The 15960-nt window shown below is 40.6% G+C and overlaps 1 long non-coding RNA gene across 1 annotated transcript; it reads right to left on the reverse strand.

Annotated features, from left to right (window-relative positions):
* Positions 1 to 9709: 9709 nt before the first annotated feature.
* LOC144683871 (uncharacterized) lies at positions 9710 to 15025 on the reverse strand. Its single transcript, XR_013577351.1, has 2 exons — positions 14326 to 15025; positions 9710 to 14040 (listed from the first exon to the last, which is right to left on the reverse strand). It is a non-coding gene; the product is annotated as an uncharacterized LOC144683871 (long non-coding RNA).
* Between the last annotated feature and the right edge of the window lie 935 nt (positions 15026 to 15960).

Consider the following 15960-nt stretch of genomic DNA (forward strand, 5'->3'; position numbering starts at 1 on the left):
ATAATCAAAGGAACTGATATATGAACATAACTAAATAATCCAAACCCAAATGTAATTTTTACACTCGCAAAATACTAAGAAAAATATCCTTTAGCATACTCAATCACTGCAAATCAGGGGCCTTGATAATATACTGTTTGTTACAAGGTGTAAAACAGAATATCCTTTCACGCATCATGCACATTTCATTGGAGATCGTCTAATAAAGATATAGTTGTTTAGACTGAGACATCAAAATCCCTTCTGCATGTTTGTTGTCACAACATCACCCTTGTTTTGACAGTCACTAATATTTTGATGTATACTGACTCAAAATTTCCAAAATTCTTCAAATTTGATATTGTCATTTTTATTGACAAAAAAAAATTGGATCAATAGCTGACCTGGCACACAATCTATGCAGATTCCTACCTTGTGCTTTATATTCTACACATTGTCCCTTTACTGTTTTGAAATAAAGACACAATACTGTCTCTTACTCTCTCCTACTCTTTCTTTCCCAGAACCTCAAAATTATGGCACTCCATGGGAAGAACATTTAACTTCACAGAGAGTCAGATAGGCCGCCCATTTCGCATCTCACCCTATTCACTGGAACCCATTTTACACCCACGCCAAAGTTGAAAGTTGTGGCACTTATTGCCTTTGGGCATTCCCATAATTTTCATGGTTTAAAACAAGCTTAATATAGGCTGATATACCTTGTTTTCTTTCTATCTTCAAACATAGCAACATCATAGATTTATGGACAATGGTATTTCGCTTTGATTTCTCTATAAAAAATAAGGCTTAAAATATCAGATAGAAACAAGTTTGCTGATTAAAGAATTTTTTTTTTGTTATTTCTTAGCATTCACTGATCAGAGTACCATATTATACAACTGTCTGATCTGTGGGTCAGCTGCTGAAAAGTTCTGAAAGGCTAGAAGATTTTTAAAACAACTGCTTCCTGCAATTTTCCCACATGGCAAGTTGCTGCATTTGACCATGCTATATAGGGAGGGAGATGGCAAGTGGACTGTTCCACAAATGAAAGGATAGAAGTTCAGGAACAATGAGTTACTGCTCTTGATTTGACCCAGCAACTGGCTAAGAGCAGCATTAGCATAGCCATATATGGTCTTCCTCCACATCCTCCCAGCCAGGGCATGAAAGCAGGGGGAAACCATAAAAAGAGAAAAGAAACTAAATTTAAAATGTAGGGGAAGAGGATTTCTCTTCTCCAACATTAATCAGGTCAATAGCTGCCACTTGTTTGTCTTAGTTTTTCACAAGAAAGTAAGTTTTATCATCATGACAGCAACCTATAAATAAAAGTCTTTTGAACCGACAAAACTAAAACAATGGAACATATTATTGTAAAGGTTATAGATACTTCCTTATTAAACCCATGAAGGACAAATGTTTGGGAACCCGCAGCATTGCCTCCAAACATCAGCCCCTCCAAAGGTATTCTAAATATGTTTAACTGCTGAGCTACATTTGGCATCAGTTTTCTACCTGATAAATCCCACTCATTTTTTTTCTTTTTATTAAGAGTCTTAAGTGAAGGGCCACGGCTCATGGAACTGGAAAACACCAAGGTTGAATGACAACAATAGCAGTAATATTTGCCTTAGTGTTCGGTGGACTTAACGATCATTTCTGTTTAATGTCCAGCATTGATTCAGAACACATCTTGACTTCAAATAGCTTGACTTCAAAAAGAGTTCCAATCAAAATAGAAAAATTGTATCCAAGGAGTCCTGGGTACTGTGAGGGAGCACCATGTCCATTACATGGGAAAAACAAAAAGACACACTTCACAAAAAGCAGAGCAAGCTCCTTCCTGTTAAAATGAACCCCTTTATCTCCTTAAGACCATAGTAGTGTACTTTGAGATTTAACAAGAGAAATTAGATACAGCACACTTCTATTTTAAAGAACAATTGATAAAAATGTAGGATCTATAATTTTTAATTATAGATTGTTACATCAATTATTTATTTTTACTAATCATATTAAGACCTAACAGTAATCATACAGGATCAGAAACCGCAAAGGATCAGAAATCATGAAAATTGCACAACTCAGTAGGGTGATTCCTTTGCGCTCATTGAAACATGTTACATGATGAACCTGGATGAGGACCTTACCTGACCAAAAGCAGCACCTTTGTAACTTATGAGAAAAATAGCCAAACAACGCACAGCCCATAGATGTGCGGATTTGATACTGTCCATTATTCAAATCAAGACATACAATAAGTCTATTTCCTCCACATACCTGAAAACCCAATTAAAGTCATTAACAATCGTAATCTGAGTGTCAACATCTTTGTATTAACTGGAATCATAAAATAGCATGGAATGGAATGATCTGGTTTCTTGTCCTTCTCAATCAGCACTGCAGTCGTTTGCGCTACAAAGACTGGTTTCACTCGTTTATCATTTCTGGATCTCCATGACAAACATACGTTTCAGTTTTCAGGGTGTGTATGTGTTTTATTTTACCAATTGCAAATTGTAGACATCCAGTCATGTTTGTGTCAGTAAAACACTTGGTATGTTTCCATTTTTTATTTGCTTCCATTAATATTAAAGTTCACAGTTATTCTGACTGAAATTATTGACTTTTTGGCTGGCCGTTGTCTGACAAATCTGCATGGATCTCTCCAGCAACAGACTTAAATCTAGTTAATTCATATAGAGCTGAGCTAATGATAATGTGATTTTGGGTGAGGGTAGCCTTGTTTTACTCTTATCTCTCCTTCACATTCTGTGGTGTAGTTTCATGGGAACCTGTCATCTTCTGATACAATGCTTCAGCAAAGAATGGCTATATGGCCTCTTTCTTTGCTGATCTATGCAGCCATGTGTGAGCTTAGATAGTGTGTGGTTAACAGACTGCTTTACCCAGAAAGTGTTACTATCATGCCCAATCCTGTTCTTACCCAACATCTACCCTTTCTGGGAGCAGCAACCAGATAACAATGAGGACTGGAAACCCTGGCCTCGAAGTGCTTAGTCCAATAGTGACTGCAAATCCTTCCCCAACTAAAATTAACTAATTCAGCACAGATTGGGAACCAAAACTAGGACCTTCCTATCCATATGGTTCATTATCATACCTTTTGATACACCTACCCACTATGGAATAGAGAAGCAACTTTTTTAGACTGAAGCATTACTGCAGATCAGGGGTGGTGCAAGGCTTCTAGAAGAACCCAAAGCATGAAATAAGAAAAGACCATTCAGCCCCTGAAGTCTATTCATCCCAAAGATTATGTACAATGGTCACTCCCCAGTTGAGGAAGGATGTGAGTCATTGATCTGGACATTCCTTAGAGTTGGTCCCACTCCGACAACATTATCTCACCAGAAATGCAGCAGGACCCATGTTTTATTGTGCATAAATGGGAACTCCACTGTACTTCTGGCAAAGTAAGGCCAGTGGAGTGGGAATAATTCTGAAGCATTTCCCAGCCTTTGAATCACCCTAACTAAAGAGAGTAAAGCTAACTACAGACAGATTTCAAAGTGAAAACATTTACACTCCCCCAATGCTTTGGTGAGTATGACTACATCAGGCTATTGCTTGGCTAAGTCTTTAGGGCAACTCTCTGAATTTTGGCACAAGACCCCAGTTATTAAGGGGAGGACTTTGCAGAGTCTAATGGGCTGGTTCTGCCTTTGTTATGTCAAATGCTTAGATCAATATCAGGTGGTCCAGCTGTTTTTATTCTTATTAGACTTTTTCATAGTGGTTAGGTACAACTAAAGCAGAGGGCTTTATTTGAGAGGGCAGTTAAGAATCAGCCACATTGCTGTCAGTCTGAAGCCACATATAGGCTAGACGATTTCCTTCCCTAAAGGACAGTAGTGAAGATGATGTGTTTTTATAACAAAGCAACAACTTCACAGTGACCATTACTGACGCAAGTCTTTTATTCTAAATTAATTTAACTATTTAAATTATCCAATGGTGGGATTTGAACTCATGCTTCCAGGTCATTAGTTCAGTAACATAACCACCATGCTGCCATGCCTTATCATGCAATTCACAGCTAACAATTTCCTCTCGTACTTGCTGTCCACTGAGTCTTGCTTCGCACTGCATTTGTGTGGACATCTGCTGAAGGCAAGATCAGGCTTAGTTATGCTTCATCATTGAACATCTTGTGAACACTCTGGGGTTTGAGCTTGTTCATGAATAAAGTTTACCAGTGAGTTTCCTGATGGAACCATAAACAGCAGGAGATATCAGTTTGAAGGGTTGTAAAAGAAGAAAATCGTACAGAAAATCAAAGAACAATCAGAAATAGCATTTTATTAAAGGGATATCATGGTCCTTATTAAAAGCTTTTGACATAGTCCTTTTATTTTTAAAGACACATCATTGAATCATTAATGAGGTATCATGGTATCTGCTCATCACAGCAAGGGGAAGTGACAATTACCAAAATATGTTTGCATGAGACAAGGGATAGTTTTTCAACCTGTTGCCCAGGTGTTGGGGACAGGCCACTTATAGAAATGATTCACATTCCCATTGAAATCAATCAATCCAAAGCATCAGATATCTTTGGGGTTCTATCAGAATTGGCTGATTGTATTCAGCAGTTCCCATAGCATATAAAAACATTAAATGGAGCTGCCATATTTCACAACACACCACTGACAACAGGTGGACAGTCTTTCAAACAAGCTGTTAAATTCACACATGCTTACAATACAAATGTAAATGCAGTGAAGTGTACGTAGGTGGATGTCAGTTGAGAACAGGCCACTCACAGTTAAATAGACAGGGGATGTGTTACAGGAGTGAGCGCCTTTAGGAAAGGAGAAAATTGATGGAGTGTAAGGTAGGTATGAAGTAACAACTGCTAAAGTTTCAAATCTATCAATAAGGAACATGCGCCCTTCAACACCAGGGTAAACTTGTTCAATCTGTTGGGAGAATTTAAAAAATTCTGAGGGATTTAGTTCTTTGTAGAGATCTAACAATAGATCCTGTTCAGCCAGTATCTGAGTGACTCACACCTTGATTACTACAAAAAAGACCCTTACCTCAGGCTTAATTGAAACTGTGGCAGGTGGCACCTGGTACCTTTTTTATCAGGAAACCAAATATGACTCACTTAAAATGAACATAGAAGAAAATAATTAGAACAGGACCACTCCCTTTATCACCTCTCACTCAGCTGTACGCTCTGGAGTTTTTCCCAGTTATATGTGGGTTGGTCCTACTAGCAGTCCCCATGGAAACCATAACAGGCACTTTAGGGTGTAGTGTAGGTATAATAATTGCTATAAGTTAGATATTCTCCATATCCTTTTACATACAAAAGCCTCCATGAGCAAGTATACACTTATGAATAAAAACTGGATGCAGGTGGATGGAGTTAAGACACAGTTAAGTTAAGCCATGATCTAAGGGCTTGATAGGCTGCATTTGTTGCTCCTTTACTAGCATGTAACTACTTAATGCTGACACTGGGGGCCACTTCTCATCCCATTGGTTAAATGTAATCATTGTGAAAATCATGGTGCAGCATTCACACTGCCTCTTCAGTCAAGTTGGTTGGGGCCTTGTGACCATCCAAAGCAGGTGGGAGTCTCATTGGGCTACAAGTCAGGGGCCTGTCCAATAAGAAGGCACCTCCTGCCATTTTTGGGTGGATTAGTAAGAGGAACACCCAGTGCTGGATCTGCCCAGTAGTTCTAGTGGTGCAGGTTACAATCTGGCCATTTTCAGCACCTTTTAAAAGGAGTATGCACTTACCTCCAAATATTCAGGTCATTAGAAACTGGAAAAAGACTTGCTTAGTTTATGTAGACATTTTTGACTTGAAAATCTCTTCATTTCTGCTTGAATTTGCTTCAAATCCAACTCAGATATGGGCTATTGCATAATATGGGAGCTAACTTGGCCACTGCATTGTGGTCGGAGGAAGGCAACTATAGCTGGGGCTGCTGGCAGTCCAAGAAGGGCTGATTGTAGACATTATCATGTTGTTTATTATTCCAGACTGCTCAGCATTAAAAAAAAGTGGGAGTGTGTAAGTGTGTGCCAAAGGATTGTGCAGGTTTCTAATAATAGTTTCATGAGAAAGAGAAGCAGCAAGAGGAAGTGGCTGTGTCAAAGAAACTGCACCCAGTATGAAATGTGACTGTAGTTTGCTGAATAATGAAATGCATTCCAGTTGTAACTGGCTAGCAGCAGAATGTTGTTTGTGCCAGTTCTGAAGGCAGTAGCAGGTGTTGCATCTGTAACCATAAGCAGATGGAGCTGTAGTATGTGTCATGTTGCTATTGGAGGAGAGGCATGTGTGGCAGGGGAGAAAGGATTAGAAGTTCTGGGACAACGTGTTGTATTGCAAGGCTTCAATCAGACAAAGGTTCTCAACTGAGTCAAAGTGAGGAACCTCTTCCTGGACTGCAGTCAGGTCCTAGGTGTAATGATGCATTGATATGCTGTGTAATCTCTATGCCTGCTACCTGGTTTACTTAGTCATCCATCTACCATCAGAAGAAAAGAGGACCTCCATATTTTTGCATAGTCGCACATTCACAGCAGTATTAACAAAAATATGGAGCCCTGGAAGTTCACCTTGTCAGCAGTGTTAAAAAATTGCGCTTCCTACAAACCACAACTGAAAAACCACCTCCTCTTTAATAGGTGCAAGCTCATTTTAAGTGTTTCAGGCCCAGCAGATTTACTGCCTGAACAAGCAGTTCATCAGCACTGCAAACACATGGGCAGCTTGCCAATAGAATTTAAATGAAGCCCAGCCATCAAAACGGTTTGGGCCTCTGGCTGATGACACTGGATTGCAATCCTGATTATTAGTGTCGTGCCAGCTCTTTGCTCAAGCAATCCAAAATTAATCCCATTGCCTCCCTCTGTTCTAATAGATGGAGTCATAAACAATTACTCTGTATTGAAATACCAAGATTTTCCTGACTCCATGGACCTGGTGGGAGCAACCCAGATGTGAAAGTCCAACCCCCATTTAGAAAAGGTCCAATTTTTGTCAGCAGGGGGAAAAGGGGCAGGCTGTGATTCATACAACAGGGAAGCCTGAACTCAGCAGGGCCAACTTAACTTGGTGCTGAGCTCAAACAGACCCCGTTTTAGCTGTTGCAAGGGCCTGAACCAGCTGTGTGGGAGTCACGAATTTATGGAGCTGTAAACGCTCAACTGATAAGGTCTATTTAACTGTAATGATCTGATTTTTTTTTAAATCCTCCGCTCTTTGAACATAAAAAAAGTCTTAAGCTGTCAGTGAAAGTTAAAAACCCTCTGCTGAATTGATTTGAATGATAGGCCATCTGATGTAGCTTCGAAAAAAAATTCTCTGGTCCTGCAGTTTCAGTAGAGTTCTTTGTTGATATTTCCCAAGAAATATTATGTCATTGAGTGCTTGGCTGAGCTTCAAGAGCTATAAATATCTCAGTCGGGAGGGGGGCTGAGTTCACAATTTCATTGCCAATTTAAAGAGGCTATTAAAGGATTAGCTGTGTAAGATGTGGGGCCTGAATATAAGTTTGTTTTTGTTAGACATAACTACTTGGAGATTTAAAAGCTTTGAATGGGCTTCAAGTGTGCATGAGCAAGAGATGTGTTTGACTGTTAGAAGTTTACTTTTCTCATCTTGAAATAACTCCCGAGGTTAGCCCATGGCGGATACTGGGTGAGTAGTTATGGAGGTGGCATAGGGGATATAATGGGACATTTGGAGTGGTTGGGGGGGGTGCTATAAGATGGTATGAAGGAGACTTTTGATAGACCTATCCAATTAGTCACAATCACAGTGCCTTGCTCTTTCCCAATAGCCCTGTAAATGTCTTAGGTTCATGCATGAAGAATTATTCCTTTTGAGGGCTGCCAAAGGTGATGAAACAGTCTCAAGGGAAGGCAGAAAAATTGGGGAAAAAGTTTTCAAATATAATTTTCTGTCATTTACTTGCAATACAAATTTAAAAATTGTTGGGACTAATATTTGTCTAGTGAATGAACATAGTATCCAATCATATAATTCATCTGGTCCTGCTCAATACATAAATACCATAGCACAGGGCTCCCAAACTGTAAATCACGATCCCCAGTGGGGTCATGGAACAGGCATTTGGGGTCATGAGGTCCAAGGCAGCAATGGCGGCTGTGCAGTGGAGACTCAGATTTGACAGTTCTGGGATAGTCTACAAGGCCCCTTTAAATGCAGACAACATTTTTGTCAGTGGGCGCAGCCTAACAAAGGAGCTCTGGAGACAGATTGCTGCCACCAACAAAGCCTGCAAAGTGGTAAGTGTCTGACTCTTGTTTTGTGCCTGTACCTCTGTAAATTGAACTCTTCCCCCACCCTCTGGTCAGTATAACCTCCCCCCAACAACTCCCCTCTCCAGTGTCTCTCCTCTACCAGCCCCCCACCCCCGCCAGTCAGCAACTATTTCCCATGACCCCTCCCCCTGATTTTCACTCTTGGGTCACAGCGAGTGCAAAGCATTAAAATGGGTTCACATGGGAAGAATTTTGTGAAGAACTGCCATAGCTACAAGTGCCCTACACTGATGCTTCATCTGGTTGGACTCAACTTCAGTGGTCACTGGTGCTGAAATATTATTGAGGTCCAGGAATAGCAGTGGGTAGAGGATAACAAGAGCTAAACTATTTATAAATATTAACTCTGTAGCAAAGCTATGGAGAAAACATTGTTTAAGAAATTTAAAATGAAACTCGTTTTGCGTTTCAGGTCAGTGGGTGAGTTGTCAATCTGATTGCAAAGCAGTATATTCCACCAAGAATACAATAAGATCAATGAGGAACTAAATAAGGAACAGTTAACAAGAACAGCAGTTCATTCAAATGTTCTGCCCATCTCCACAAAGAAACTCACTAGGAGTGATTCAGGAGGATAGGTTCATGTGGTACAGTTGTCTGGTACACCATCTTTTCATTTCAGAATCCAGAATTCAATGGAACAGAATGGAAGAGCTTCATGTGAAATCAAACAAAAAATCCTGGAAATATGTAGATCTGTCAGCATCTGTACAAGAGAAAACACTTCATGCTTTGCCACAACTCCTTTAAACTGTTATTCTCTCTTTACAGATGCTGATGGGTTTACTGTGTATTTCCGACATCTTCTGCTTTAATTTCAGGTTCCACCAATTTCAGTTTTTTCTTATTTTTCTCATGTGTTATGAGATTTATGCCCCGAGAATGGTTTATCTTCTTATCTTCACATCAATGGAGATGGACAAATTTTACAAGTTTGATTAATTGAACACTTTATCCTACTTTTCTTCATTGCCCCTTGTAATAAATTATCCTCAGTACTCATTATGCAAGAGCAGGATCACCCAAGAAAACTCATTTATATATTAAAATTTCAAATCAGCTATCAAAGTGATACTGGCGCCAAGTTCCTGAACAGACTTTCAGCACTTTCCCCATAGGCAGAGCAGCAATTCTCCATTTGAATCTTGTGAGGAAAGGATGGTTTCCATTTTAATTCTAACTATTTCAAAACTCACATGAAATAATGATAACCTTCACAAGGTGTTATGCTTGACCTGACAAAATGTGAAGCTTTAATCTGCATCTCTACCTGACTCAAGAGTGCTCAAAGCCTACAACAGCTCAAATACAATATTATTCTGCTTCCTGACACCATTTTTGATTGGTTTAAAAAACAATTTCATACACATAAAACCACATAGTCCACTAGCGTTTTATATTACATTTATTAACATACAGCCACTGTAAGAAATATACTTGATATCAAACATTTGATAACATGGATTTAAATCTGTTCAGTACACACATTAGTTTATTAGTGTAGTGCACATAAACAGCATTTATGTGCAAAATTGATACATTAAACATTTCTTCAGACTTGTCTGTACAAAACCACATACTCTTTAAAAAAAAGTTCCGGAAAAAAGTCCTATTTACATCTAGAACGATAAGCAGAAGATAAACTAGTTCCTATGCACGAGTGAAAAGACCACAAAAGACCTTTCAAGATATTGTATAATACTGTTTGAGCAAAAAGGGACACCTTTTGATACTGACTGAAGATTCAGTTAAGTACTTGGTTACTAAACTAACACAGAAGGGATGATTCTGTCCTACTTCCCTTGCTGGATACTACTTGATGCATTCTCCACTACAGAATAGTCTTCTGCTGCCTAATTCCCACTCTTCAATTCTCACGATTTCTAGCTTACAGAGATATCCAGGGAAGGACATTTCATTTGCAAGAAAATATTTATTCAATAACATAACCATTAGCCAAGGTTTGGTTGATAAAGCACAAGCGGTTCATGTCAAGCGGATCCTGCTGCTGTTAATATTTTGATATCAATGGCAGTTATTTATTTTTTAAAAAAGGATAATTTTTCTTGTACACAAGAGGCAATTGCAACACAACTCACTGCATTCTCTGAGCTAGCAAATCAGCACTCATAGGCCTTTGGCTCAATCTCAAGCTAAGTTCAGGTCATGGCAACCTTAACAGAGTCTCCAAAGACTTGTCTGTAAGTTATAATTTTTATTTTTCCTAATGTATTACATTCAACAGACTGTCTTAGGGAACATACCCAAGATTTTCCAACATGTACTTTAGAGGAGAGGCTGGGTGAAGGGGGAAGGTGGGGTGGGTGGTGGTGGAAGCAACAACGGTCAATGCTCAGGTGTCAGAACTCTACATTAAAAAGAAACCCCTCCTAAGCTGGCTTTGAAATCAAAACAATCTATAAACACAGCAAAAGTAACAAGATAACCTCATCACTTGCACTCTTCAGAGTGTAACTGGACATTGATAGCAATGCACTTGTAAAAGGCATTACTTTTGAAAAAATGTGACATGCAGCACTTGATGCTCAAAATAACTGCAATGGAATACTCTCTAATGTTGGAAATTAATTCGAACCAACCCAATGGAATCAATGGGACATGCATTCAAAACAGAAACCTTTAAGCCACTGAGCAGAAAGTAGGGGTCTACGACGAGAGTGGTTTCTGGTGGATCTTTTCTCCTGCCAATCCTCCTGCCATAGGTCCTCAGCTGCTATTCCTCAGCATGGTGGGTTTAACCATATGGGGTTGTGTGAGGGGAGGCATACTGCTGGTGGGTTGAGGTGGTCATTGAATAAAGACAAGCTTGGGTTGGAGTAGACTTTCTCCAGCAGCTTGCCTGTTCAATTATGCTCCTTATGTGTGGCAGTGGGGTAAGCAATGTTGCTGAGGACTGGGAGCCAGGGGGTGTGCAAGTTGGGCAGCATTCCTGTGATGATGCACATTGTTGAGTTGCACATCGATAAGTTTGGTGTGGGCATGTTGGTACCTTACTGGTGCGCAGGATTCTGCAGTTGAGTACATGATGGCAAGAGCAGATGCCCTTAGAGTCTTGGCCTGTGATCCCCATGAGGTACCGGCCAATGTACTGAGGAGGCTGTGGCAGATTTTAATTTTTTCTAGAGTCTTGATGAGGTTTGTATGTGAGGATTCTGTCAAGAGTGATGCCTAGACAAACAGGGTGAGGATTGTGCTTCAGTCTCTGGTCATCCAGGGCGATATTCTATTCCCTCTTAGAGCTGGCATTATGAAGTTGAAACGTGCTAGAGACCATTTTACTGGTATAATAGCAAAATACTACAGATGCTGGAAATTTTTTTACTAATGCTTATTGTAGGCACCATGTCTTGCAGTAGTCAACCGGCTTTGCAATATCATTATTTAATGCATTTTCCGGCTCAGGGAAAGTCTGAGGTTATATGCCATGGTAGATGTCATCCACAAAGATAAACTTCCGGGACTGGGTTGGGGATAGGTCATTCATCTGTTTGCTCCAGGCACGGGTCATCACCCAAATGTATCCTGAAGTGTCTGCCCCTAAGTAGCAGTTCAATGGCATCAGTAACCCAGGGAGAACTCTTGATATTTCGACCAATAGGCCAAGGTTCCAGACTATCATACGCTGCAGTGAGGTCAAGGATAACTGCCAGTTTTGAGATTCCTTCGAAAGCCATTTTCAATTAAAGTGGTTAATGAGAGAAACTGATAACATTAGCTTCTTCCTTGTTGAAAGCCTGCTTGGCCTGCATTCAGTATTCTTCACTTCTGGCTTGATCCACTGTAGGATTAGGTACTCAACTATCTTGAAACATAGCAGGGATATTGGCCGGTGGTTTGATGGTAATTTTGGGTCTCTGCCTAGTTTTGGGAATTTAGAATGTGCCAGGATTTTAATGCCAGCTTGATGTAAACACTTGCTGAGCTGCTCAGAGTGGCATAGGACTCCCCAAACTTCCTGACTTGAACAAGTGAAGTCCAAGTTCTTCTCTGTCTCTTCCCATTTGGCCTGACGAGCACAGTCCAGGGATTCAGTCAGATGGTCCGCCATGTCTGGGTCACTGGAAGACCTGTTTTTGGAGCAGGGAGGAAGACCCCTCTTCTAGGCAAGGTATATACACAGGGCGGTATCCCCTTGGAATGGTTCTGGTGGCTGCTTTGTATATGGCTTGTTTTCCTTAGATCAGAGAAGGCTGGGAGGGGTGGGGAGAGCTGATAGAGGTATACAAAATTATGAGGGGCATAGATAAGGAAGATAGGAAGAAACTTTTCCCCTTAGCGGAGGTGTCAATAACCAGGAGGCATAGATTGAAGATAAGAGGCACGAGGTTTAGAAGGGATTTGAGGAAAAATGTTTTCATCCAGAGGGTGGTTGGAATTTGGAACACACTGCATGCGGGCATGGTAGAGGCAGGAACCCATACAACATTTAAGAAATATTTAGATGAGCATTTGAAATGCCTTAGCATACAGGGCTATGGGCCAAGTGCTGGAAAATGGGATTGGAATAGATAGGTGCTTGCTGGCTGAAGGGCCTGTTTGTGTGCTGTATAACTCTATGACTCTGCAGAAGCTACAGTGTGGGTATTTCAGGATGCTATCATTATAACACCTTGTTCCAATATCTTGCTGTATTCTTCCCAATTAGCTTTTCTCAGGTTCCACCGCTTCTACTTTGAGATGGTGACGATCCATAGTTCAAGTCCAATGTGGATCAGAGATGGTCTGTGCTGGCTGTGTGGAAAACTGGACAGGATTTGGCATGATGCAGGAAGAGGATTACTGTGTACTGAGCTGACCATACACAAATCAGGAGAATGGTCACAATTCCATCTGGCAGAGAGGAAAGTTCCAGGCTGTTTGGAATCATGGATGAGAGCAAGGTCACATTGTGAGGTCCAGTTTGTAAGTTTCCTATGCTGATGGACCATTTAAGTGAAAATTTTATAAAGTCTATTTCACACCCACTACCTAATACATCACACAACAATGCACAATAACAAAAGCAAACCTGGCATCCACTCAAAAACAGCAGCTTCAATTGAAAGGGCACCAAACTTAATAGCAAGTAACTTTCTATCTAACATAGTGCCTGCCTTCTTCCCATTCCCTGACCACTGAATTCCACTGAATCATCGTTGTACTTCACTGCATTACCAGGCTGTGAGTGATATGTGCAGTCAACCAGACCTGCAGGTTACCAGGTGACTAAGTATTTTGGGGAAGGAGGAGAAGTAAGTTTACAGAAATTGGTTGGTTGTTAGGCCAATGCAATTCTGCCCATTTAGTCACATACTGGTATATTTTCTATTTCTGTTACATCACATCAAAAAGGAAAGAAAATGCAAGGTCACTTTTAGGCTATTGGTTTGTAAATAATTCTGCTTACTTAAGGGCTGGAAAGCGTTACAATGCTAAGCTCATTAAGCCCAAGCTAAAATACACTGCCTAGATAGCTGCTGCCCATTTCAATGGATTGCACCTATCTTAGTGAATGGTTAGCTGTCATTTAGCTGCAGATCAGCTTGGATCTTTGGTTTGAAGTGTCACTGTCAAAAATGGAGATGTCACTGGGAAAAAAGGTATCACTGGCCTCTTCTGCCAGTTCCAACAAGGTTGGTAACATATCTGTCTCATCTGCCCCCTTCACATCCTCTTTTGAGAGGGGCAGACTGTTGCAATCTCTCCTTTCAACTTCACCTAAAAAGAAAAAGCAAAAGGGAAAAAAATAATTCACAGACAGATGGGTGGGTAATCTCTTATTAACCAGATATACATAACATATTTATACAGTCAACTCCTGAGAAACAAAACAACTGATGCCAGTGGGCCCAGGCACTTCCCAATGTTCCAGCCCAAACCAAGCTGGACTCTTCTCATTTACTCTGACTGTTTATTAGAATTGAAGAATTCTAACATCTTTTCTTTAAGTTTATTCAAATGTTTAGTCAGAGATTTACTCCAAAATAAACAAGAGCAGCTGACCTTGTTGAGTCTGTAATCCTGTGAGATCTTGTTCCTCTTGTGGAATTCTGCATTTTTGTCCATTTGCCTTCTGCAAAAATAGATTCAGTAACTGAGTTACAAACCCATAATCTTTTGTACTAATGATACAAGGCATGGAGCAAATAATCAATTCTAATCAACAGCAAGCTCAATGCTGTGAGAAAAAGGTTCTCCCCACAGATCCTGGAGGCACTGGTTTGCTGAATGTCAGCCCTCCTGTAAGTGGCTTACAGTCAAATGTGATACTAGGTAGTGAGTGCTGAGAGGCAGACGGTTAATTCTGTTTCCACCCGACATACTCTTAACTCCCCCAGTAGGATAACAATCAGGTATTAAGGCCAATATTTCCACCCCTAACCCAGGACTACCTAGGCCAATTGCAGCAGTTTTCCAGCTCAGGAAAAAAAAACGTACTTACCAAAAGTTTCCGAGTCCAGAGGTACCTATTGGCACTTCCAATCTGGAATTACCAATTTCAAACAGCATACTTTAACAAAGTTCAGCACCCGATATTAGATTTCACTCAAATGGTCCTCACTGGTAATTCCATGAGTAGGCAGATTGCAATAGGAAGGAGGATGGAGAATAAAATTTCTCAATAAAGGGCAAGGGGTGTCAAGTTGAGTAATCCCAAATATGGACACAGGGATTGCAAGGTTCAATTAGCCCCCCGCCCCGTATCATAGAACACTACACCACAGAAAAACAGGCCATTCGGCCCTTCTGGTCTGTGCCAAAATATTATTCCGCTAGTCCCATTGACCTGCACCTAGTCCATAACCCTCCAGACCTCTCCCATCCATGTATCTATCTAATTTATCCTTAAAACTTAAGAGTGAGCCCACATTTACCACGTCAGATGGTAGCTCATTCCACACTCTCACCGCTCTGAGTGAAGAAGTTCCCCCTAAACCTTTCCCCTTTCACCCTAAAGCCATGTCCTCTCGTGTTTATTTCTCCTAATCTAAGTGGAGCCTACTCGCATCTACCCTGTCTATATCCCTCACAATTTTGTAAACTTCTATCAAATCTCCCCTCATTCTTCTACGCTCCAAGGAATAAACTCCTAACCTATTTAATCTTTCCCTGTAACTCAACTCCTGAAGACCCGGCAACATCCTAGTAAATCTTCTCTGCCCTCTCTCAATCTTACTGATATCCTTCCTGTAGTTGGGCGACCAGAACTGCACACAATACTCCAAAGTTGGCCTCACCAATGTCTTATACAACCTCACCATAACATCCCAACTCCTATACTCAATACTTTAATTTATGAAGGCCAGTATGCCAAAAGCTTTCTTTACAACCTTGTCTACCTGTGACGCCACTTTCAGGGAATTATGTATCTGAACTCCCAGATCCCTTTGTTCCTCCGCACTCCTCAGTGCCCTACCATTTACTGTGTATGTCCTACCTTGGTTTGACCTTCCAAAATGTAACACCTCACACTTTCCGCATTAAATTCCATCTGCCATTTTCTGGCCCATTTTTCCAGTTGGTCCAGATCTCTCTGCAAGCGTTCAAAGCCTTCCTCGCTGTCCACAACGCCTCCAATCTTAATGTCATCAGCAAACTTGCTGATCCAATTCACCACATTATCATCCAAATCATTGA

This window comes from Cetorhinus maximus, chromosome 8 (genome assembly GCF_964194155.1).
Source record: "Cetorhinus maximus chromosome 8, sCetMax3.hap1.1, whole genome shotgun sequence".
NCBI lineage: Eukaryota > Metazoa > Chordata > Chondrichthyes > Lamniformes > Cetorhinidae > Cetorhinus > Cetorhinus maximus.